We start from the raw sequence: 24,230 nt of genomic DNA, 5'->3' as shown, positions 1-24,230 counted from the left end.
ATGAACACAACAAACAGATGTACACACATGCAGACACACAGGACCATGTACAGGTGCATACACAAGAACATATGAACACCTAAACATATTGGAACACATGCATGCACACATGTTCAGGTGCAAACACACAGAAACACATGCAGTCATGACAACGCAGGAACACATGCACACCTACAGGAACTCATACATGCACACAGGTGGGTGTGATCCAGGAGTGGGGTCTGAAGTCAGATGAGCTTTGTTTGGATATCAGCTCACAGCTCACCTTCTGTGTGACCTTGGGCTGGAGGTGAAACCTGTTTGAGCCTAACCATTTTTAACAGAGCTGCAGTGAGTATTGGCACATCGAGGTGCCTGATGATGACGAGTGTGTGCTCCCCTTCACAGAACTGGACTCAGACCCTGCAGGTCGCTGTCAGGTCTGGATGGGCACTGGGATCTGCAGTGAGAAGGGGAGCAGTGGGGAGGATCTGTCTGTGTTCTGTTCTCCTTTCTGCCTGCACAGCTCTGTCCTAATATCCCGCGCTCTAGGGTGTGTCATCCCCGTGAGTAATTAACATGCTTCTATAGAAGCATAACAAACACCACTGGGGCCGGGAGAGGAAGGGGCACGAGGAGAGGGAAGCTCCAGCCCACCCTGCTTTCTGCACATGAGTGCTTTGGGAAGGAAGAGCTGGCAGCTCTATGGATTACCAACAAGTGAACCAAGGGCCCCCAGCTGGATGGCTGCATGGGCCAGGTGGTGAACGGAGGCCTGTGGTGTGAGCCTGAGCTCAGAGACTCAGAAATGTTGACTCACGAAGCTGGGCTGGCTGGGGACAGGTTCCTCAGTCACCAGCAAAACTATGCTTTGCTGTCCCCATGTGGAGTCCCAGGTGGGTGCCTTGGGAAAGGCTGAGGCCAGTTCCTGGCTGGGGTCAGGCTGGGGTCCAGCGTCTTAGTAGTGTCTTGCAGTGAAGGGTGACTAATTTTCGGTTCCCACTCTGAGGTCAAGGTAGAAGATTACCAGGAACAATGAAACTCGCTTTCTACTGGGAAAAAAAGTGCAGAAATTTAATTTCCAGGGCAATTAATCTGGTGCCTCTGGGGGTCTAGCTAATAATTCAAGAGCCACTCTCCATGACCCCATCAAGGTACCAGGGCAGGAGCGACCTTCCACACTCCTGCCATAAGGTGCTCCTTGGGTCCTAGGGCACCACACAGGCACCTAATGAGTTACACATTAAAAAGAAAAATCCATAATCCCCCAAGAGCCTGCCGGTACAGAGCAGCCAACCTGGGACACAGGACAGATGGAGGCCCTGGCAGGGGGGGGTGGTATCCTGGAAGGGCTGAGGAGGGCTGGAGCCCGGGTACAGGAAGTATGTTTGCACTGAGCTGGGTTCTTAGAGTTTAAAAAAATTGACCAGAAGCATCTGTTTCACAAGGCTTTCAATCCCAGCAACTGCCAGGATAGTCTGCACTGTAGGTTAAACACAGTGGCTGGCTGGGGCGGGCCATCCAGGTGACTGTGTTACTGCCCTGGCATTTCCCACGTCTCAGCAGAAAGGCTGCTCAGATGTGTGCAGGTGAGCATGCAGCCTCGCTGTGCTGGGTGGCCTGTGAGCTGTGAGGTAATGTAGCTCAGAGCTGACCGAGAGCAGCAGTCTGGAACTCCCCTGCGTGGCCACGTGTTCTAGTTTTTACTGCTCATCTTCCTGAGGGGCTCCAGGGGAGGGTGCAGAAATCAGTTATTTCATCACTGCCGCAGCCGCAAAAATGACCCCAGAGATATGTCACTTTTAGGACCTCCAGGAAAGTGAGCATCATCTTACACAGTCTGAAATGGGAGTGATTAGGGATTTTTGGGAAGCTGAACCTGGATCTTCGTGGCTGGCATCCCAGTAAGAAGGAGGCAGAGGGAGTGTGGAGCCAGGACCCACTGGAGCCACCAGGAACTGCAGAGGCAAGAAGTAACCCCCTTCCCACCCTGAGCATGCAGGGGAGCCAGGCCTCTGGCTGCAGGCCTGCTAGGGTGTCTGCTGTCTCACCCTGCCCGTCTGCCTACAGCACAGCACCTGCAGGGTACTATGGTGGTCCTTTGTCCTGGCTGGGATTCCACAGTACCCCTCCCCTCTTGTCCATTTTTCTATCAGCTTTCCCCGAGTCCCAAGCTCTGGGCCTTTCTGCTCTACCCTGGCCTCTTCTGGCTCCATGGACTCTCCCTCCGGGTTCTGGCCCCTGACTCCACAGACCCATCAGTGCTCTGCACAGTCCTGCTTCTCGAGTTCTCAAGAGAGGACACATATCACAGACCCTGCATTCTCCTTCCTAAGTCCGTGCTACTTTATGTACAAAAGGAGTTGCTCCTTGAGGTGAAAACTGCAGGCCAGCTGTGTGTCTCCCTTGGGGACTTGCTCACAGTTTTACACTGTTTTGTGGAACAAAACTCTGGATTCCAGGCTGAAAATAACCCACACCAACTCTTCATCTGGCTAAGACGTTTTTCTTAGTTTGAGATTGAAAGCCGTCCTAGGAGCTAAACTTCTCTATAAAAACCAGTAGCCCAAATCTGCCTCTTCACCAAGCAAGTCATGGGCAGCAGTGAGCACAAACTGACTTGGAGAAATGTTTTGTCCTATTGAAAATGTCTCTGAACTTAAAATGAACTTGAAGATGCATCATCTCATCTGTGACCGCTGCGTCATAGAGCAATGTGGCAAATACTTGTCTGAGGCCTCAGGGACAAATTCTGACTGAGAGCTGAGTCTCTCTCCCAGGGGGTTCCTTCCCCGGGGATGCATAAGGAAACAGGAGTTTAGAGACTGCTCACTGTGTCTGCTCCATGCCCCTGGGAGGGACACCCTGGAGGCGGGGTGGGGAGCACAGAGCTCCACAGAGCCTTGAGCAGGCCTCACTCCTTAACCTGGGAGTCCAGGTTCCCACCTGAGGGCCAAGCACTGGAGAAGTGGGAGCAAATGGGGACTGTGCAAGGTGGGTGGGTCTGGGCTGCAGGGCAGCGGGAGGCAGGGGCAGGGGCAGGGACAGGGACAGGGGTGGCCTCCCCATGTGCTCAAGATACTCATGCAGAGGTCTGTCCCCTAGGAGGCATGGCGATGACATCAGCATAGCCCACTCTCGAGGAGACGGGACCGAGTGGGGTGGAAGAGGGTGTGGAAGACAGGTAGAGTCCTCTCACCTGACCACAGAGCCAGCACACACCCTCACATGGCTCCAACCCAGGGAACTCAGCCAGGTGCCAACATTGGGCCCACCCAACCTATAAATTCTCGTCGTCTTCCAACCCAAACTCTGTAGCCTGTGGGCACACCTGGCTGCATTTTCTACACTCTGAAATGCCAGTTTAGACAAATCAAGACCTCTCCCAGTCCCCTTGCCCTTCACCTTGCTTGACGTAGGGCTCCAGCTGGTCCAAGCACCTTCCTCTCCTCCTCCCTGAGCCTCCAGAGCTGGCAGACTTCACAACAGATAATGGGGTGCTTAACTTCCCAATATGCCACCTGCAGTATTCTGGTTTTGTTTTGTTTTTCAGACAAGGTTTCCTGTGTAGCCCAGGCTGGCCTGAAACTCGAGATCCTCCTGCCTCAGCTTCCAGAATGCACCACTATGCCTGGGTTGTGTTATGCTTGTCTCCTTGCCCTCCACAAATCTGGACCATGTGCACTGCTCTCCCCTTTACTCCCTCCACTCCCCTCTTCCTTCTCCTTCCTGACGATACAATGGGACCATCTGTGCTCCCAAGATGTGTCTAGAACTGACTGCTGTTGTCCTAGAGCCTGTGGTTCAGGTCATCACTCCTGTGGCCAATCTTCAGGGTCCCTGAGGACAGTGGCACAGGGGAGAAGGGTGGTGTTGGGGTGCTCAGAAGCAGGGTTTTCTGAGCAAGAGCAACACGGGTGGGCACGGCTCTAGAACTGCTCCTGCTTGCAAACCTGACTGCTTGCTCTCTTGCAAGCTCCTTGTCAGTTCTGGTTTGGGGAGGGTCTGAGGTGCCTTGTCCCATGCTGCCTGAAGGAGAAGTATCCCAAATGTGACTGCTGTTCACAAAGTCTATCAATAAGGTTTCTTCAAAAGAGAGAAACAACCACCGCTTAACCGAGCACGGGACCTAGAACCAGGCAGGAAATGAAGACACACCGTAGGGGTGAATGCTAACAGGACACTGATGCTGGGGACGCCCCTTCCTGCCTTTTTTCAAAGTTCTTAGAAAGTAACATCCCGGGATAGAAAAACTGAGGAATAATCTTTAGAAAAGCTATAACCATACTTGCATAAGCTTTATAGTTTATATTATGTTAAAGTATTTTAAAGTTAAATTTACTTTGATACATAAAACATAAAATGGAGCATATTAGTGTGGTACTAGGTGACGTTCAGATATCGCATTTGTTGTAATCTGGTTATGTCCTTAAACATTTGGCAATTACACACAGCACTCTGAATTACCTGGTAGTTTCTGGTTTGCTAAATCCTCTTGCTTTGTCTTGGGCCATCGACAGAGGGATGATGTCACTCACTGTGCTCCTAAACTGCCCAGGTGGCCTGGAGCTGCCAGGCCAAGATCTGTACAAGGTTTTGTACAGACCTCTGGTGGGTGAGGTGCTGGCAGTACAGGCTGAGTGGGGTGTCTGAGCACCCCTCCGTGGCAGGGGTCATTATCATTTGTGAAGGACACTCATGCCACACGACAGGGAGTGCAGACTCATGTCAGGCTGCCTTGTTTGAGCAGAGGCTCCGCCATGTACAAAAATGCAGTCTGGGCAGCCTCTTAGCTCCCCCTCACCCTGTGCCTTGGTTTTCTCACCTGTACAGTAGGGATAATGTGATGCTTATTCCTCCGAAGATGAAATGAGGCTACGACTACAGTTATGGTACAGCACCGAACATGTATATAATCAGCCCCAAGTGCCACTATCACGGAGAGACCGGGAGATGCATCCAGAACCCAGGGCCTCCCTGGGCTGGCCTCCCAGCACTCAGAGTTTCCTGGAGGACGGGCAGATGCACCTCAGCCAGACAGAACTGAAAGGGCACACAATTTTGACAAGTTCCACAAAGTTCATGGGTGTGGTTTAGGGATCTGACAACTCCGTGGGTTGTTGGGAAAGGCACAGGCATAGGAAATGAGGATTTCCCACAGGGTGGTTAGAGGCGGGAGCCCCTGATGGTCACTTGTCATTTCATCCACACCTTCAGCACTGTGAAAACAAGTCAGGCTCTTACACTGCCAGGTGGAGTTGACTGCCTCCGAGAAATGGTGTGTGTCTTTTCTGGGACTCTGTGCCCTACGGGGGAGATGTGAGGTCTTTGGACAGAAGGCACCGCACTTGTGTCATGGGGTGTCCCTGCCATAAAACAAGGCAGTCCAAGGAAGCATGCTTGTGCCACTTGAGGACAGGACTTCACAAGTATCACATTGTGTCTGGATTTTCTCAGACAGTGAGGAAAACCTGCACAGACACAACCTTGTCAACTGAGCAGACGCCCAGCCTGTGATCACCCAGGGAGGGATCCTCAGGCAGTGCTCACTGCGTCTCACGCTGTGGGACTGCAGCCAGAACAAGCCTCTCCCTCTCCCTCTGGGTGTAAATCAGAGGAATTAGAGAAAAGTGAATAAAATCACGCACTTGCCAGAGACCGTGTTGCCATAAGACTTCCACTCCATCCCCCTCTGTTCCTGCCTCACCGCTCAGCCTGTGGTCAGACTGACAGCAGGTCAGGACTTGTTCAGGTGGAAGAAGAGCTTTTCTTCAAGTGGCCCTGGTTTCAGGTCAGGCCCCATTTTCAAAATCTCCTACTTCTCTGAATCCATTAAATTCAAATCCCATCCCAAGCCAAAAGCTCTTCCGTATTGTCCTCTTCCACCTCATCGCTCCTAGTTAGGACACGTCTAGTTAGGTCCGCCTTTGGAGGGCATCCTCCTGTAAGCCATATATGCAAGGCATTGCTCCAAGTCAGACGGTTGTCTCTTCTTCAACCCTTTGTGTGATGCACTTGGCTGTGAGTAGTTGTTACTTTGTTTCGTGGTGTGTTGGGTTTAAGGATGTGACTATGTCATTGTTTATTTCTGGATTGTTCTATTGGTGGACACTGGGTGTTGTCCAGTTTGGAAAACTTATTAATACGGCACTGTGAGCTTTTAGTGCACACCTTTTGTGAACATGTGTGCATTTCTGTAAAGTTTGTGTCTAGCGGTGAAACTGACGGTTGGGTGAGTGAAAGTTTAGCTGCAGTGCGTGTTATGCTGTAGGTTTTCAGAGTGGCTGGACCCATTCGCCAGCCATTAGCACTCAGCGTCTGGCTCCTGCACATGCTTATCAGTGCTTGGCACAGTCTGTCTTTAGTTTAGCTTTTAGTTGTGTAGTCGCATCTCTCCGTGGTTTTAATTTGCACTTCCCCACTTCCTCTTCATCTCACAACACAACACCAAATCATGGTCCCATGGTTTGGATGTTCCTAGGTGAGAGGCCTTCTCACCAATGCGGTGCAGTTAGGAGATGCTGTGGGGCTAGTGGAGATCCTAAGGTCACCGAGGGGCATGTCCTCAAAGATTATGGGACCCAGCCACGCCCTTTCTTCTCTTGTTCAAGGACTGACCACTTACTCTAACTGGCATCTCGGTCCTCCAGCGCAGCTGCCCAGTCTCAGTCTTTGGACCTCCAAGGTTGCAAGCTGAGTCAACCTTTGTCCTCATTGGTCAGCTGCCTCAGGTGTTTCAGTGGGACAATGAAAGCTATCATCCGTCTTTTCCACTTTAGCTCTTCTGACATGGTTGTAGTGCTGTCATGTGGTTTTGCTTTGGATTTTCAGATGCTTCTGGCTATCTGGGTGCCTTTGTGCAGCACCTCTTCAAATTCCTCGCCCATTTCCTGAGTTGGTCCAGTCACAGTGTTTCCACTAGGAACCTACAACCCACATCGGCTTGAGCCTGGGACAGCACTCTTTCTTTCCCACAGCTGGGCATCAGCCCGAGCCCTGGCTGGGGATGGATATGCCCGTGCCTCTCCTGCCGCCAAGCACACAGGAACTTCCAGTCCTCCATGGGGGACCCATTAGCTTAAAAGTGATGTCACTGTGTTTAGCTATTATTTCCTTTTGGGAACTTGGTCGACCTCTGCTGAACCTCTCTCTACTGAAGTTTATAGACCGTGAAGAAGGAAGGCATAATGCTTTGGTGCTATGTGTTTAGAAGGTAAAGCGAGGCACAATGTTTATTTGTGTTACAAAGAATGAGGAATCAGGCAGCTCCCTTCCAGAATGGTTCAGGAGCTCCACGAGCACAAGAGGAAGGCGTTTATAAAATGGGCACTGAATTAAATCGAAGACAGCATTTGGCTGGTTAGTTACACGCTGCCTTACGAGGGGGACCACGTTGGGAAGTCCCTAGTTACATAACTGTAAGCTTGTCGGCTGCTTCTGACTGTTGGATGTGTACAAGAAATAGCTCAAGTTTCAGTCATGTTTGCACATCAAGCAAGGTCGAGGGCACTGGGAGGCCTGCCTAGCTTTGTTTGCTCAGGATTCTTCATGTCTGGTCTTCACTTTAATTTGCTTTAACGTTTGTAAGTCTTATTTCAAAGGCAAGTACATCGCTTTCTGGCAGGGTGACCGAACAACCGGGTCTCTGAGTAGTAATTTTCTCAAGGTTTTAAGCATGTACAGAAGTAGACACAACACAGGGAGAACCTGGAGTCACCACAGACTCAGCAGCAGCTCCACTCCTGTGTGTACGTACCCCTGAGAACAGAAAACATGTTTGGTTTGTGCCGTGTGCATCTGAAGGCTCCTTCAGTGTGTGGGCATCCTTTCCAAATGCCCTCTCTACGTTTTGCTCTTTGCTCCTTGTCCTTTGTGAGCATCCTGAAGTCTTCCTTCCTAGACCAGAGTATCTTGAGGTCTCCACTCCCTTCCTGGGTCATTCAGCACCTCTTCCCTGCTGGCCTTGGAAGTGGTCATTCCCTGACTGATCTTCAGAAAAAAGCTTGACACACAGTGGTTTTAGGGGTGGAATGGGGTGGACACTGAGCTGTCAGGGAACACTACTTTACCAGTGACTTTATGGGTAGAATGAGGTGGACACTCGGTCCTCCATCCTCCCTGCCACACTTTCCTTTGAGTGCCAGACAACAGGAGGAAAACCACAAAGGACACACTCTACTTAAAACTGCACCTGTAGCTGTTGAGGGGACCCAGCCAGGGGCTTGGCCAAGCTCATAGTCAAGAAGAACGCAGATTTGGGGGAGAGGCGCTAGCTGGAAAACTGGGGTTTGGGATTGGGGCAGAGAAGATGGGCTGCTGATGGTCAGCAGACTGTGAGCTGAAGCTGCTGGGCAGCTGGAGGTGCAGGCAAGGTCAGGCCTGTGCTTAGGCAGAAGTGATATCTCCTTGTGGGACCAAAAGAATCACTGAGGATGCTGGATGAGCTAGGCAGGGAAGTGGGGCACTCTGTTCAGATGTTTGTGGCAGGACCCCTGCCATCTACAAAGAGTGGGCTGGTGAGGACAAATGAGTTGGAATCATAGGTGTCATCCAGGTGACCCATACCAGTAGGCCTGGGCGAGTGGTAGGCACAACAGAGCATGTCCTGGGGCAGAGGACATGCAGGAGTGGGAGAGGAGCCAGAGCAGCTTTTGGCTTCTGGTTCTAACAACTGGTTATAAGCAAGTTGTTTCCTAGGATGGGGTCATTTTCTGGGAAGGCAGAGTATGTGCACTGAATATTTTGACCAAAATCTAAGAATGACGAGGGAGAACCAAGTGCAGGGTGCTTACGTACAAGCACAGAACATGGAGCTGGTCAGTGAGTGCCCCCTGTCTCCTTCTCCATATGGGGCCAAACCTTAAGGCCAGGGCTCTGACTTCAGGCTGGAAGCAGGCAGCACAGAGGGCTGCCTGTATGAGAGAGCAGGTTGGGGATTACTGAGAGTGAGGCACGACTGCATGTGAGCACTCGTGCGTGTGTACACCTGTGTGTCCTGGGCAGTCGATCGTTAGGGGAGCAGTGTCGGAAGGCCCAGGCTCTTGCTTCCTTGGGCTGTGTTACAGGAAAAGGAGAGTGAGCCATTTGACTCTGTAGGTAAAACACTTATGTAATCCTCAAGTTCAAGGAAAATTTGGATGGAAAACAGCTCAGGTGGAAAGCTTGCCCCGCACCCCCTGGGTGAAGAGATGTGCGCTAGGATGATGGCTTCTGCTCCGTCTGCCTGCCCAGATTCATCCACCCGAATTATGTGTCACTAAGGGCACGGGAGAACTCTGGGACCCAACAAAGGACCATAGTAGGGAGAGTGAAGACAAGGGAAAGAAAGGCTCTTGTAGCTGAGATTGGTGGCAGAAGATATGGCCACAGAGGAGAAAGAGAAGTGACCAGGGGGAGCCAGACAAAATGGGGTTCAGAGAAGGCCAAGCCACTGTCACACCAGGAAGGATAAGAGTGAGAATGCAGACAGTGACCCACACCTTCTGAGACACCGGCTGGGAGATGGTGGGTGCCAGGTTATTCTGCTGGACCTCACACCCTGCAGTCAGCTGAGGGCCCAGGGCCACCTGACCAAGTGACCAGTAAAGGTTCTCTGCCTCTCTTCTGTTCTTCTGTCTCTCTGCATGTATACTGTGGTTTATGTGCATGCATTTGTGCACATATGTGTGCTTGCGTATTGTGTGAGTATCTATGTGCATTTGTATATGTGTTTCCGTGTGTATACATGTGTATTCATGGGTTCATGATGCTGTATACATACATGTATGTATTTGTGTGTTAAGTGTTGCATTGTGTATGTGTGTAAATGTACCCGTGTGTGTGTCTGTACACAAGTGTATATGTGATGTGGTGTGTGTACACGAGTGTATGTGTGGTGTGGCGTGGTGTGGTACGGTGTGTGCTAGGGGTACATTTTGTATGGTGTGGTGTGGTGTCATGTATTGTGGGGGAGGGTCTTGCTTTGTCCCTCAGTGGGGCCCCTTCTCCAGGAAATGCCTTCAAACTTGTCCTCCCTGAGCTAACCCCACTGTGGCCCCACACTGGCTGAGCCCCTGGCTGTGTCCACAGTGGCCCCATCCTACACACGTGTGTGATTTTCCTCCAGAACCTCCTCTCATGGCCCTGGCTGAGTCCCTGGGACCTCCCTTCCTCACACTGGTTCTGGCTTCTCTAGGTGCCTGGGCTGGCAGAATGGCACCTCAAACCCTGTGACCACTGAGGCTGTCCCTAGTCAGAGCCTTCTGTCCCTCCCTGCTGAGGTCTCCTCCTCACAGGGCACCAGCCTGCTGTGCTCTCCTGGCCCTGGGGACACAGCAGACCCACTGTCAGGCTGTGCTTGCTGCTGCCCTGGAGTCTGTGTAACCAGCGGCACTTTGTAACCTGCTGTGGACTGAATGTTTGTGCCCCCTAAACCCTGTGTGGCTATGTTTGGAGATGGGGCTCTGAGGAAGCACACAGATTATATGGGGTCGTAAAAGTGGGGTCTGTACAAGGAGAGACACCATGTGAGCACACAGCGAGGAAGTGGGCTTCTGGGAGCCAGGATGAAAGGTGGCACCAGGAGCCAGCCCTGCCCTGGTGATGGCACATTTCCAGCCTCCAGAGCAGTTACTAAGCTGCTGGGCCAGGGCGTTTGTTACCATAGGTCTAACTGACTGACACTCAGCTCTGATGGGACCTCCTCGTGGCTCTGGAGCCTGGGGAGCATGAGAACATGGAGCCAGCACTGCCTGGCTGACAAGAGCCTCATGCTTCTTCCTGCAAGATGGAGAAACAGAAGGGAAGGAGGCGTGTGTGTGTGTGTGTGTGTGAGGGGGAGCCAGTTCTCTTTATAACAACCTCCTCTCACCACATCTAACCCACTCTCTTGGTATCTGCATCAATTCCTTTCTGAGGTGGAGCCTCTCATAAGGGCAGGCTGGGTTTGGCACTGGGTTGGTGGCACTCACCCGTCTTCTCACTTCGCTGCACTCTGTAACTGTGATTCAGAGAACATTCTACTTCATACAAAAATGCCTGTTCCTCCTCAGTGTGCAAGTCAGAAACCAGCAACTGCAGAGTGCAAGCAAGGCAAAGACAGGGCTGCCATGGCACTCATGCTAGGAAAGGAAAGTGCCATTGCCAAGTCTCTGCGTGGGCCCTCAGCGCAGCTGTGACAAGTGAGACTCTCCCGGTCTCTGGGAATGGAGGGAAGAGCAGCTTTGGCCTTGGTCTCCTTGTTTCTTGGCTGTCCCCAGCATGGACGGCTGGTGAATCGTGAGCCTGTCTTCCCTCAGCATTGAGGCTGTCTCACTTGTATCTGGGTGCTATGGTGGGAGAGGTTTCGAGGGCCCACTGCTCTGAGAGAGGAGAGCAAAGCCTATATGCTCAGGAGCCCCTTGCAGAATATGTGGGAACAGAGAGAGCCCCTTTATTTGGAAGTAGGGGAAGGTAGCCGAGAGCTACAAAACAGGCTTCAGCTGTAGACCCTTTGCTTGGGCAGAGGCGTCTTCCTCACCCAGCCTCCCTTCTGTGTCTGAAAGGCCAAATCCTGGCAGCTATGGCTACACACACACTGCCCCACCGGAGGAACTGCAGGCATGGCTGAGCACTCCTCAGGAAAGCCATGTGAGGAGGCCTCCTTCACAGGACTCTTTAGTCAGGGACCTTCTGGATGTGACAGACAGAGACCCGTGAGAGCACCCAAGTGAAAGGGGTTCTGCCATTGGCTGAAGTCCCCTTGAAAGTGTCAGACTGAAGACCAGCATGTGCTCATGTGAACCTGGAACCCAAGGGAGGAGGAAGAAGCTTAGCTCTTCTGTCCTCAGCTGTGTCCATCTGTCTACTCTGTTCCCTTTTCTCCTGTCTGGCTGCCATGGGGTCAACATTCCTGAGACTCTGCCTTGTCCTCTAATCAGGCTGACAGTCCCAGCCCACACCCTGCATGTCTGGCAGCCAGGATCTGTGACCTCTGCTTCCTCAGCAGGCCTTGGCCCCTGTCCCACTCCTTAGCAGGGCCTCCTGAGCTTGGGCTTTGACCGCACACTCTGTTCCAACTGCATCCTCCTTGTCCCAGAACAAAATCCACCCACCATCCAGGTTCCCCAGAGTCTACCAGGGGAGAAAGGCACTGAGATGTTGGAAAGTCATCTAGTAACTCAACCGAAGGCTTTATACTTCTCATAGGGACCCCCGACTCACAGGACCAGTGTCTCCATCTAAAAAACATGTGTGTTGCTGAGCGTCAGTGGCTCACACTTGTAATACCAGCTACTCAAGAGGCAGAGAGCAGGAGGATCACGGTTCTAAGCCAGCCCAGGCAAATAGTTTATGAGACCCTATCTCAAAAAGATCCATCTCTCTCTCTCACACACACACACACACACACACAAAAGGCTGGTGGAGTGGCTTAAGGTATACACCCTGAGTTCAAGCCCCAGTACTACACACACAGAAAAAAGTGTGTGTTTCTGCAAGAAAATTGTACAGGCATAATATCTGTATTGTCCATATTTTATGTCTTGTTTTAAATATTCTGGGAGCCCAGTAATAAAATAGAAGAAATTCCAGATGAACCTTTTCTTTAGATGAATATAGAGCTCTTATCTTCAAGACATGGGGGGAATAAAATCTTCAAAGTGACAAGCCAGCTTTTCCAGCATGGCAGGTGCTTTGGAGGACAGTGTGGGGTGTCTACATTCAGAGGTTACAGCAGTGGTTTTTCTCAGCGTGCCAGGAGTCAGTTGCTGAGCTGAACAACAGGCTACAGAGACAACGGGTTCTGCCCTGCTTCAAGGGCCCCACAGGGAGCCCCATCCTTCATGGTTCCAGGTCAACTCCACCCTGGTTTGGGTGGATGTAGCCACCAGGGATGACGGGATGTTAAGAATGTGCTGTCGTCTGACATCTTTCTGGCACTTCTGTGGTGGTTTGAGACTTGCCTTGTGTTGGTAACAGAGTTGACCAAGAGGTTTCCTCACATCTGTATCTGTAAATCCACGAGACGCTCGTTTTGTTATATAACATGAGCCAGTTCTCTAAGTAAACTGCCCCAAAGTTACTTGTCCCCAACACCAATGAAAGGGTTATCATCTGCTCCTCTGTAGGACGAGTATGATAGGAGCGTCTGGGCGTTCATTGGTGGAATGGACAATAAAGCCCACCATTGCACCTGGCCACATCCAATATGGCTGCTGGTGCTCAAATGAGCAGGCGCTCATGTTTTCCTTACTCAGTCGGCATCTATGACTTATGATAATCATGATAGTGAGATGAAGTCCCACCTAACTCCTGCTGCCTAAGGGGGTCTCAGCATCCTGGATGAGAGACGGCAGCAGGTCACAAGGAGGGGTCTGAGCCTTCTCTTCCTCCCTCAGGAGATGACCTGCTTATACCTGCATCACATCCTGAGAGGAGCCAGAGGCCACCTGGCAGCCCCACAGGTCACCCTCATCTGCAATACCGATCTAAAACTAATACCTAAATCTAAAACGCGAAGCAAGAAGAAATCCAGTTCCTGTTCATTTTAGTAAATGGAATCAAGGTGCAGGATTCAAGTGTAGGGCCAGAGGGAGAGCGTGAAAGTCTCCTGTGTGTGTATAGGTGCACAGGCATGTGCGTGCTCATGTGTGTGTGTGCGTGTGTGCGTGTGCACATGCACAGTGTCCGTGTGCTGTGTGTGCATCAAGCCTCGTGGTGCACACAGGCGCCCCACGATTGTGGACCCAGTGGTCGAGCCTTGTGTTGGGTCAGATGCCCCGAACATCCCTGGACATCAGCTTGTTCTGGCTCAGCCCCTGTGAACAGCTGACCCGAGGGTGTGACCATGGGGAACAGGAAAGGGAAGACAGAATCTGTTGCTGTCCAGAGTGGGACAGCTGCCAGCTGACCCCACAGCCGCCTGTCCGTGTGAGACAGGAGCAGGTGCCGAGGGGAGCACTAAAGTCCCTGTGACAAGTATGTCACAAGATACATGATGAAATTCACCATGTCAACCATTTTAGGCGCACAGGTCCGTGGCTTCACGTACATCTACATCACTGTGCAACGGACACCACTGTCGACCTCCGGAGCTTTGTCAGCTCCTCCTGAAACCGCATCGAGACTCTCTCCCTGCCCTTGCCCGGTCCCCGGCAGTGCCCTCCTCTCCCCGGGTCTCTGATCGGCTCCAGAGGCCGTGTGGGAGTGGACCCCGTGACCATTGCTTACACTGCTGGAATATTCAGACATCATTGGATTTTTGAAGTCAGAAAAGAAAATTGAAGCTAAGATACCAATTTTGAGGTCAAAAGTTCAAAGTTTTTATTTACATCACAAAGAATGACATGTCAGGCGCTGAGGCAGCCTGGCCTGATGTTGTCTGATTGGAATCATCCGAGGTCAGCAGTTGGTCTCTGAGGAAGCCCGGCTTGGGTAATCGGCAGATGCAGCTTGGCACAAAGTGAGGAGCCAAAGCGTGTCATGCTTCACGGTGGTTCTTGTCATTCTTCAATTTGGTCCAGATCTTCACAGAGTTCATCTCTGAGAGTGAGGCTGGGGAATTATCAGCAAGCCTAAGTAATTTTACTTCAGGTCTATCGATAGGTGAATTGTCAGATTATCAAAGTGCTTTGCAGTGAACTGAAGTTCTGCGAAGGAGCCACGTCCAGAGGGACCTGAGGGGTCCTGGACTTTAAGCAAACTACCTTTTATCCCATCGCCTATCATTTCCAGTTTCTTCCTATCCACTTTTTCAACTTTTATTTCTCTAAAGTGAGTCTTAGGATGAAGACTGTGTCTATAAATATTCTGAGCTTAGACAAGGATCATGAAATCCACAGCTAAGTTGTACAGAAGAGATGCCAGGTGTTGGCAAAAACCAGCCATCGCTCCACCAGCCGTGCAGCCAGGGCATGACAGGTCTCCCCTGAGCTGAGGGTCCTGGGACTCAGGTGCTGGGAGGTTCTGGGCCAAGTGCACATTGCAGCTTGCTGAGGAAACAAGCAATGTCCAACTGCCATGTGTAACTTTTCTTTCAAGGTAGGCACATTTGCAGGAGTTGGATAAAGTACAGTTTTCAGAGTATTCTTTGTTATGTTTTTATTGTTTTGCTGTTTCAATTAATGAGCACTTAAAACACTGCTGCCCTCCTGTGGGTGGCCAACACAGTTCTTTTTTCCTTTCTAATTCTGAAAAGCTCCTTAAAAAGTTTGGAAAGTTTTCCATAGATGCATGGAGACCCAGGTGACACTCCTCTGCTGTCACAATTCTAAATGAAAATCTGAGGGGAAGTGGGGTTTTATCCTACAACCAGTGTGTGTGTGTGTGTGTGTGTGTGTGCGCGCGTTCCAGGGCCTCCTCTCTGGTTTAGATACCATGAACAATTCTGGATAAGAACTGACACAGGAGATCACAGAAATGTCTGCCTGGATAGAGAATGGTTTCAAACCACCCAGTTTTCTTTTTCTACACTGTTATGGTTTGGTTTGTTCTGTTTGCCACAAAAGGCTCAGGTATTGAAGACTTGAACAATGCAATGTTCACAGGTGGAGCTTTGGGGAAATAATTGGGTCATAGGGCACTAGCCTAATCAATGGATTAATCTATTGGTCAATTCATACTTAACTGAAGCATTGGGAGGTAATGTGAACTGTGAAAGGTGGGGACTGATTGCACTGGAGTGGGTCTTTGAAGGGGATAGCTTGTCTTGACCTCTTCTCTTGGTTTCTCTCTGCTTCCTAGACAGAGAGCAGCTCTGCTCTGTCCTGTCCTTCCCACCATGATGCTTCTGCCTTGCATGGGCCCAGCAGCAACTAATCCAGCTGACCAAGGACTAACTTCTGAAACCCTGAGCCCAAATAAATCTTTCCTCCTCTTGAGTTGTTTGTTCTGTGTATTTTTGTCACAGTGACAAAAGGGAACAACACACATGTATAATAATAATATTGTAATTATAATAATAGTAAGGCATATGTAGGGGAAATTCTCTTTTCCAGGAACCGGCCTGACATTGCGCATTGCAGATCTTCTCCTGTTTATGTGGACTCCAACCCAAATCCATGCACTGCTAGTCACTGGTGAAATGAAAAAGAAAGAAAGCTTTGTCTTTCTTTCTTTCTCTGCAGAGAAAAGCAAGAGCCTGGAAGTCACTGCCAGATGACTTTGTCTCAGAAGCTGGAAATTCCTGTGTTTACATTTGGGGTGCTGGCCAAACACCATGCGATTAGTGCAACAATGGCCTGTCCTAGCTTGATTAGCCGGAGTCTAACTGATACATGGCGAAGTGAGCATGCCGCCCTCAGACACTGTTTCTGTCACAGAAAAGACCAGTGGGCCATGTTCTCAGGAAAGTACTGTTGAGTACAAAGTTTCCTAAATGTCTTGCTTAGGCAAAGATTTACTCAACACAAGCTCAACTTGGACTGCCAGTGCAGGGTGACACTAAAATGGCAAGCCTCGAACCAGCCTCAACTGGCTCGTATTTGAGCCAGCACGGACATACTTGGTCTTCACTTTGAGAAAACACCCTCACTTCCTCTGGGGATGAGGTGTGGTTCGTAGAGAGAAAGAAAAACCTGGAAGCAATTTCAGCATACTCATCTTGTAAAAAAGTCTTCTGTCATGATACTTAAAAAATAATCGAACAGCAGCATTGCTTAACACAACGCCCTGAGGTTTCAGGAAATTCACAGAATATAACCAAGGGACTGGGAGTTTCCTGCCTAGAGGAGGCCTCACCGCTGGGCAGTCTGGGGCTTGTGCTGCCCAAGAAAGGTGGAATCAAGGGAAGGACCCTCAGATGCTCCAACCCCAGCCTACCACTGCTGCCCCCACCCTGACCTCAAGCCTTGCCTTAGGACCCCAAATGCTTCACCTTCCCTGACCTGCCTGCCACCCACCTCATCTGCTGCCTGAAGTGGACCTGAGCTGGATGCCTGGCAAGAAGAAGGCACCATGTGCAAGGAATCCACAAGTCACTCTCATTTCCAGTGGGCAGAGATGAAAGCCACTTAGGCTGCTGCATCTCACTTTGCTCGTGTGGGAAGACAGACCTGTTGACTGGCATTTGCTTTGGTGATCTTACCACAGTGTGAACCATGGGACCCAGCCACGTGGACAGGGACGGAGACTGCCAGGATAGAGGACATGGAAGGGGCCCCCATGGGGCCTTTGGAAGTTAGTAAATGTCCTCTCTGCTCCTCCTGGTCACGGTGTGGATGACTGAAGGATTCTAATCCACAGTCACGATCCCAGTTGATCAAGAGCACTCTACAGGACTCACACTAATCACTTACCAGCTAGTACTTCTAGAAAACCAGCAGCACCATAACAGAAGAGTTCCATTTTGTGATGACAAGAGAATGATCCAAATTCTAAAAACAGAACCTCAACCAGAAGAAAGTCCACGTTCTGGTGGTTTCTGTCTTTCACCTCATTTGAGACCTCCATGTGGTAAAACTCGGCTTATGGTGGTCTACCACTTCTCAAATCACTGCTCCCCTCCTCCAACCACCACTCACGGAGACTCAAAGCTCTGATGGCTCCTGGTGGCTGCTGTACAGACTAGGGCCACAGCAAGGACTGGTGGCATTATTTCCTCACGTCTTATTTCCTATGGTCATGTGCTCTCCACAGGCAAAGCAGGTGGTCCAGGACTAGATGGTGGACAAGGTGAAATCTCCCGGCTCCCCAGGCATTGAGACCACATCCCCAGCTGATGGTAAGGTCATACCCAACCCATCTGGAGGAGGTGAGTTCCAGACAAGTCAATGAAGAGGTGATTGTCCTTCATTGCTGTGGCCCTGTGGTAGAAGCAAAGGTGGCAACATTTCTTATTTGACCTTCAGTCCCATCCTGACCGGTGTCATTACCCAGTGTCTCAGGAAGCAAGCTTCCATAAAAAAGTGCCATCGCTCTTGGACAAGGAACTCAGGTTCTCTGAGTTCCCGTGCCTGTTCAGGGCTCTCTGCTAGGCCACAGATAGTCACTTGCTTACTGGGTGCTCTCACAGCAGACAGAGAATGGTTGGGATTCTCTTCTGATAAGGACATAATCCCATGGTGGGGCCCACTGCATGGCCTGTGTCACTTCCCCAAGGCCCTGTCTCCAGCGGCCATACATCAGCTGTCAGGACGTCAAGGTGAAATGAACCCAGCTTGTGATGCTTTGTCTGGACACCAGGAGCTCTCTTGATGCACCTGGCCATCTTTGCTAGCATGTCACACACATTTGGTGGAACAGGGCACAGACAGTCCCTGGTTTTGTTTTTGTTTTTGTTTTTTTGTGAGGCATAAAGCTTGTATAATAATTTTAGCACAAAATCACAAATGCAAATTTAAGTACAAATGTGGATGTTAATTTAGAATAAGTCAATCAATTATAACAAATATGTATTTCCCACATTGCTTCTTCTAGAAAAATGACCTATTTTCATCAATTAACCATGACCTGCCTCCAAGGGACTTTCCCCTATAATTCTCATCTGCACATTCTTGAGTGACTCTCCATATGACAAACACTTCTAGAGGGAGAATGAAATGGTCAATTGGGTTTCCCTCTATCATGTGTGATCAGAATCAGTTTTAATTATCCAGTCTAGAAAAGTTTTGTACACAGATCCTACTTGTGATGACATGCATATTTTTATGATTGTCCTTCAGTTTGGGAAAATCCCTGTCAAGCTGCTTGCATATGTAACTACACAACTTCAAGACATTGGAAGTTGTCCTCATTTTTAAGCCCTTTTGACTTGGTTGCACTCCCTTCCTGAGCTGCTTCCCCAACTGGCTCTTTTCATTTCTTCTCTTCTCTCCTCTCTTCTTTTCCTCTCCCCCTCCTCCTCCTTCTTCCTCTCTCTTCTATAGTATTGGGGTTTGAACTCAGAGCCTACACCTTGAGCCACTCTACCAGCCCTTTTTGGTGTTGAGTTTTTTTGAGGTAGGGTCTCATGAACTATTTGTCTGGGCTGGCTTCGAACTGTTATCCTCCTGATCTCTGCTTCCTGAGCAGTTAGGATTAGAGAAGAGAGCCAAAGGTGCCTGGCCCCAACTGGCATTTAATGTCTACATTTTCATAATGGATTGAACTTGATGTCAATATTTTCTGTCAAATCAGTAAGAAATTTGCCACTCTGTCCAATGTGTACACATGATTAGTTCTTCCTCAGTTAGATTGCCAAATAACCCACAGGTCCATTTTCTTCTGCAACAGCCCCCCCCTTCTCTCTCTCTCTCTCTCTCTCTCTCTCTCTCTCACACATGAGGTCTCTGTGTGTAGGACCTGACTGGAGGGTGTGTGATCACCATGTGCTCAGGATTCACAAGACCAGGTGCAACCCAGTCCTGAGATAAAATCCTACATCCTGGACTGGGGACCACCAACCTCCGCACACAGATGTGCCTGCCATGTGCAACACAGTTCAGCTGCTCAGCTCTGTTTGGCATGATTCATGTCAGAAAAGATCAGCAAGCCTAATGCTTTCATCATCTCATCGCGCGTGCTGTTAACGGTGGCGTTCTTTCTCAGAGCCTCTCACACTCCATGACCATGTTGGAGTGTAATAGAAGTTAAACCGTGCTGCACAGAAATAAGCAGAAACTTGGTGAGGGGCTGTGGAGGATTTGGGGGTACTAAGGAAGGGAGAGAAGAGGCATAGCTAGCCACATGAGCTGTGGAAATTTGCAGGTTGAGGCTCAAGTTCAGGTCCCAAGGATAGAATCTTTGCTTCTAATCAGAAAGGATGATGGCCAGGTGCTCAGTGGCTGGCAAGTGCACTGAAGCAGCTGACATGGAGCCTTCAGAAAAGTTCCCAAAGCTACACCCAGAACTGGGTCTTCCCAGGAGACAGCCACCTCTTTCCATCGGGATCCTAGGGTGAAGCTGTGACCAGGATTTTTGACTTCAGAATCACTTGGCTCCATCAGTTTGCACCAACAAAGGAGGTTCTTTACACCTGTGCCCCTCCGCCTCCTGCAGCCAACATGCCATCCTGATTTTGAGGGGGGGTCCCGTGGCAGCTGCTGCTGGCCCCCACCCAGCCAGCCTTGCAGAGAACCTTCATCCTACTTGTAGTTCTGGCTGCAGAGACAGATGGAAAATGCAGTTTTTAACTTTGTCTCTACTAAAGTGTAAGTCACACTAACAGTGGGAATGTCTAATTGTGGCCCTTGTGGGAAGATGAGAAGGAGATGGGCAGGAAGTGGTTAGAGGATCAGAAATAGCCAAAAGTCTTGCTAGGTAATCCTCCTAATAAAATTTAGCTCTTTGCTCTGATGTGATGTGATGAGCCCTTAGACCTTGAGCAAAACTCTGCTATGAATAATTCCTTCTGCAAGTGATGTCTGAGAACATTAAGGAAAGACTCAAACTCTTCCTGTGCACATGATGGAAACAAAATTTAGATTAGCTCAAGCAAAAAATGAATTTATATGACTGAGAATTCTAAGAAAAGGGACTGATTGTAGGCATGGCCTGATCCAGGTGGGCAACTGGGCTGTATGTCTGCCTTCATCTCTTAGTGTGCTCTCTGCATTGACCTCATCCTCTGGAGTCTCTTTGTGTGTCCCACCCCAGCTCCAGAGTCATGTGACATGCATAACTCATGATCTCAGAGGTAGGGGGCTGGGTTCATTCTAGTGTTAATGTCTTCCCAACAAATGAAGCCACGTGGCTTTGGATATGCACTCAGGGCCTTGTGTTCCGAGTGGCCAATCTCTTCTGGTAATGCGCCCAGTGGGGGAGTGGGGTGAGCCTCAACACCCCCAGGATTGCAGGGGATGGACAGTTGCATTTTTCAGGAGGACAGACATGTCAGGAGGAGTACATGGTGTAGCAAGGGGAGAGAGTGGGGTCAGTAGAACGATATGAGAACAAAAACAGAGGAGTGTGAGGACAGCAGCTGTTCAAATGGAGACTTCACTGGGAAATTACGGCAAGATTTCCCAGAGGTCTGGGAAGGGTCACCTGGTCAGTGTCCAAAAGTTGCCCTGTGGTTTACTTCAAGTTATTTGGAGTGAGAAGTACAGGATGACCCAGAAATGGTGAGGTCACCCACACAGGGCAGACCTTGGTTTTCAATCATTCTGCCATTTCCAGTCCCATAAGAGTTCCCGTCCACCTTCCCCAACCAATCCTCGGGCACCTCGAGGCCAACACATGACCTGGTGTCCCCAGCTCTCAGCATTGGAGCATTTGAATGACCTTTCCAGAGCTGTGTTCTTATTTCTTGGTTTATCTCCCTCTTTCAGTTGATTCACTGAGACCCATCTCTTCAGACACTTGCATCAAGAATACAAATTACAGAGGATGAGGAGCTTGTGGCCAAACCTGTCCAAAGCTGAATAAGGACCACTGTGATTGCACTAAAGGGGCACTGGGGAAAATCAGGCTGTCATGTTAACTGAAAGCCACAATGCCACTTCCTCTGTCTGAGCCTTCGAGTGGGCACAGCAGATGGCATAAAGGCCCCTTTGCTCACCCTCCCTCACCTCACAGCCCAGGAGAGAGCAGGGTGTGCATGTCTGTGCATGTACATGTGTTTCACAGGTGCAAAGGTGCCTGTGTGTGCCTGAGATCAGGGACGACAAGGAACTGGAGAGCAAAGTGTAGAACAGAGAAAGATACTCCCTATGTGCTTTATAAAATGAAAAAGATGTCCACAATTTTATTTTAGAAAACCATTCCTTCTACCAATTATATTAATATTTAATATAGTACTCAAGAGTCACCAGCATATCAATGGCCCTTAGTGGCAGAGTGAGATTTACAAACCTCACTTGGGGAATATTTACCCATAAAGTGAGAAAAGACTCATCAGTTCATGAGTGTCATGAGTGTCACCATGACCATCGTGATGCACAGAGGGTGTGCATCTTAACTGAAGAATCACCGCTCTTCACAGTATATAAAAGAGAAGTTTTTCTGCAACCCACCTCATTACGATAGCAGCTTACAGCAGCAGCAAAGGTCTCCACCCAGCCGGAGGGCCAGCCTGTGGCAGCCCTAGCCCTGCTTCTGTGGCCGAAGGCACGGGGACATAACTCACTGCAGAGAAGGGGACCAGGCTATCTGTCCCCAGCACGGCATTCCCTGTGTGCAGGTTGCTGTGTCCAGGGCTGTGTCAGTGTCTGCCCTGCAGAATGTGCTGACAAGCCAATGCCACAGCACTGAAGTCACACTGTCCTCCAACTGCCCACGGCACCAGACCCTGCAACCATCTGATCTGCTGCTCCTCCTGTTCCCTCTCTCTCCTCTTCCTCCTCCTCCTTTTCAAAAATAGTTTTTAAGGCCAGTGTGTTCTTTCCATCATGTTTTGGCATTTTCAATGCCTTACATATGAAATAAATAAAATACTATTTCCTCCTGTTAGTATCAGGTTGATCATGCAGGAAATTGTGTGTGTGCACACACACACACACACACACACACACACTCCCCGAGGCTTCAGATCACCTGAGTTACTCCGGCTGGAGCAGGAGAACCAGCAAAGTGGCAAATGATTTCAATCCACCAGCTCTTGCTCTGGTGAGATAGGAAATTTCCAGGCTCAGATCTTGGAGGACAGTGACGTCGTCAAACCCTTTCTTCTTCCCTCCACATCCCCATTACAGCAATCCACTTTTAGGTATAGGAGTATAAGAAGTGTGGGGTTCCCAGAATATATAGGGGACACTGTGGGTGACAGAGCACAACTCAGCCTCGGGGAAGATGAGGGAGGGAGGAAGCCACCCCTGCTCTGTGTGTCTCACCTGGTCCCTGGTGAAGTACGGCTGCTGGGACAGCTCCAAACTCAGCATCTTGCTTGGTTTTGCTGAGTCCCCCATAATCCTGTCTGGAGAGTTAAGTACTGTACTGGTGGGGAGGGAGGAAGAACCCCAGGGAGGCATGGAGTTTCTCTATCAGTTAAGCTGAACAAAGACAGCTCTTAGACCTTTGGACAACTCATTCCCTGTCTGGAACATGAGTTATTCTGACATCTCAGGGAGGCCCCAACTACCTGCTCCAAGGAGCTTAAGAGCTACTCAGTGACAAACCCTCTTTGCTTGTCTTTATACATTTGTGTTCTGTGCCTCCACCTGCAAGGCCCTCTGCTCGTCACACAGTCCTTTTTCCTGGACTCAGACAATAATTTAGTAGACTTTGCAGATGAGCTATTGTAAACAGGTGTTAACTCAATTGACAACTCAGGGTTCAACTTGCACAACTAAAGGAACACGAGCCACAGGAACCCATCAAAGCATCCATTGTTTGGGAAGAGATTTTAGCCTCTCCACCCAGCCTGACATTGAATCCTCCTCCAAATCAAAGACACTCATTTTCCTTTTCATCTCAGCCCAACAATGTTAGCTGTTGAGTTTCAACATGCCAACCACTTTGGCTACACTGTAGCATTTAAATCCTTATTGTTGCATTTATAAAGGAGACATGGAGACACAAAGTAACTTGGCCAGGAGCCACACCATAGACAGCAGGACAGGGGTCTGAAGCCAGCACCATGTGGCTCCAAGTCTGTGTGCCATTCCCAGGGCCCACTACCATCCCTGCTGGACTTTAGAACAAAGTCCTGACTCTTGGAGCCAGAACTAAATTCAGATATTGTCCAATAGTGTGAAGTTGAAAAAGGCAGTATTTTGTGTGAGAGATGGAGCAAGTTTTTTTCTCACTCCCTTGTTATTACTGAACCTAGTTGGGCCTAACTGGGCAGTGACAGGAGAAGCAGAAAGGACACAGGATAGACAGACAGATAGACATTTGGGGCCAGGTGTGTTGGGTACTTGGGTGGAGACACAATAGTCTCATTGCTTCTTTTCTCTATTACTCTCTTCATTTACTCTGCTTCTTTTCTCTATCTTTATTCTGTAAGGCCTTACTCCTTTACAGTTCTTTAAAACCTTGCTTCTAAAGTCTTTCCTTAAAACCTTGCTTTTAAAGTCTTCTTTTCTGCTCTTTAAAGTCTCTTTCCTTAGACTTGCACTGTCCCATGTTCTCTTTAGCTTTTATTTAGCTTAGCTTTTCTTAAGCCTATGCATAAAGTTCTTGGTGCAGACTTGCACTGTCCTCGCAAGCTGCCAACCAATTCTATCCACCCTTCTTTAGCAATTCCCCTTTAGCATTCTCCTTCAGCAATTCTTTTCCCTTCAGCAATCCTTTTCTCTTCCAAAGCCTCCCACATCCAAAAGGCTCCCTTCATCCAAAAGCCTCTCATCCTCCTTCGGCAAGTCTTTTATAGCCAGTGGTAAACAAGGAGGTGGAGCAGCAGTTCTTGGGGAGGGGTGTGACATTGTAACAGGAGAAAT

General features: G+C 49.6%; 1 long non-coding RNA gene across 2 annotated transcripts in view; it reads left to right on the top strand.

Moving 5' to 3' along the window:
* The window catches only part of LOC141420649 (uncharacterized), a 29,380-nt gene extending 11,191 nt beyond the window's left edge, over positions 1-18,189 (top strand). Inside the window, exon 3 of one of the 2 annotated variants that reach the window (XR_012445150.1) lies at positions 16,062-18,189. This is a non-coding gene — a long non-coding RNA (uncharacterized lncRNA). Of the gene's footprint in view, positions 1-15,678; positions 15,804-16,061 lie in introns of those variants that run through there. The other variant, XR_012445149.1, reaches the window with a different exon arrangement.
* The last annotated feature ends 6,041 nt before the right edge of the window (positions 18,190-24,230 follow it).

Source organism: Castor canadensis, chromosome 1 (assembly GCF_047511655.1).
Source record: "Castor canadensis chromosome 1, mCasCan1.hap1v2, whole genome shotgun sequence".
NCBI lineage: Eukaryota > Metazoa > Chordata > Mammalia > Rodentia > Castoridae > Castor > Castor canadensis.
The sequence above is the reverse complement of the archived record's forward strand: the minus strand, read 5'-3'. Positions and strand labels throughout refer to the sequence as shown.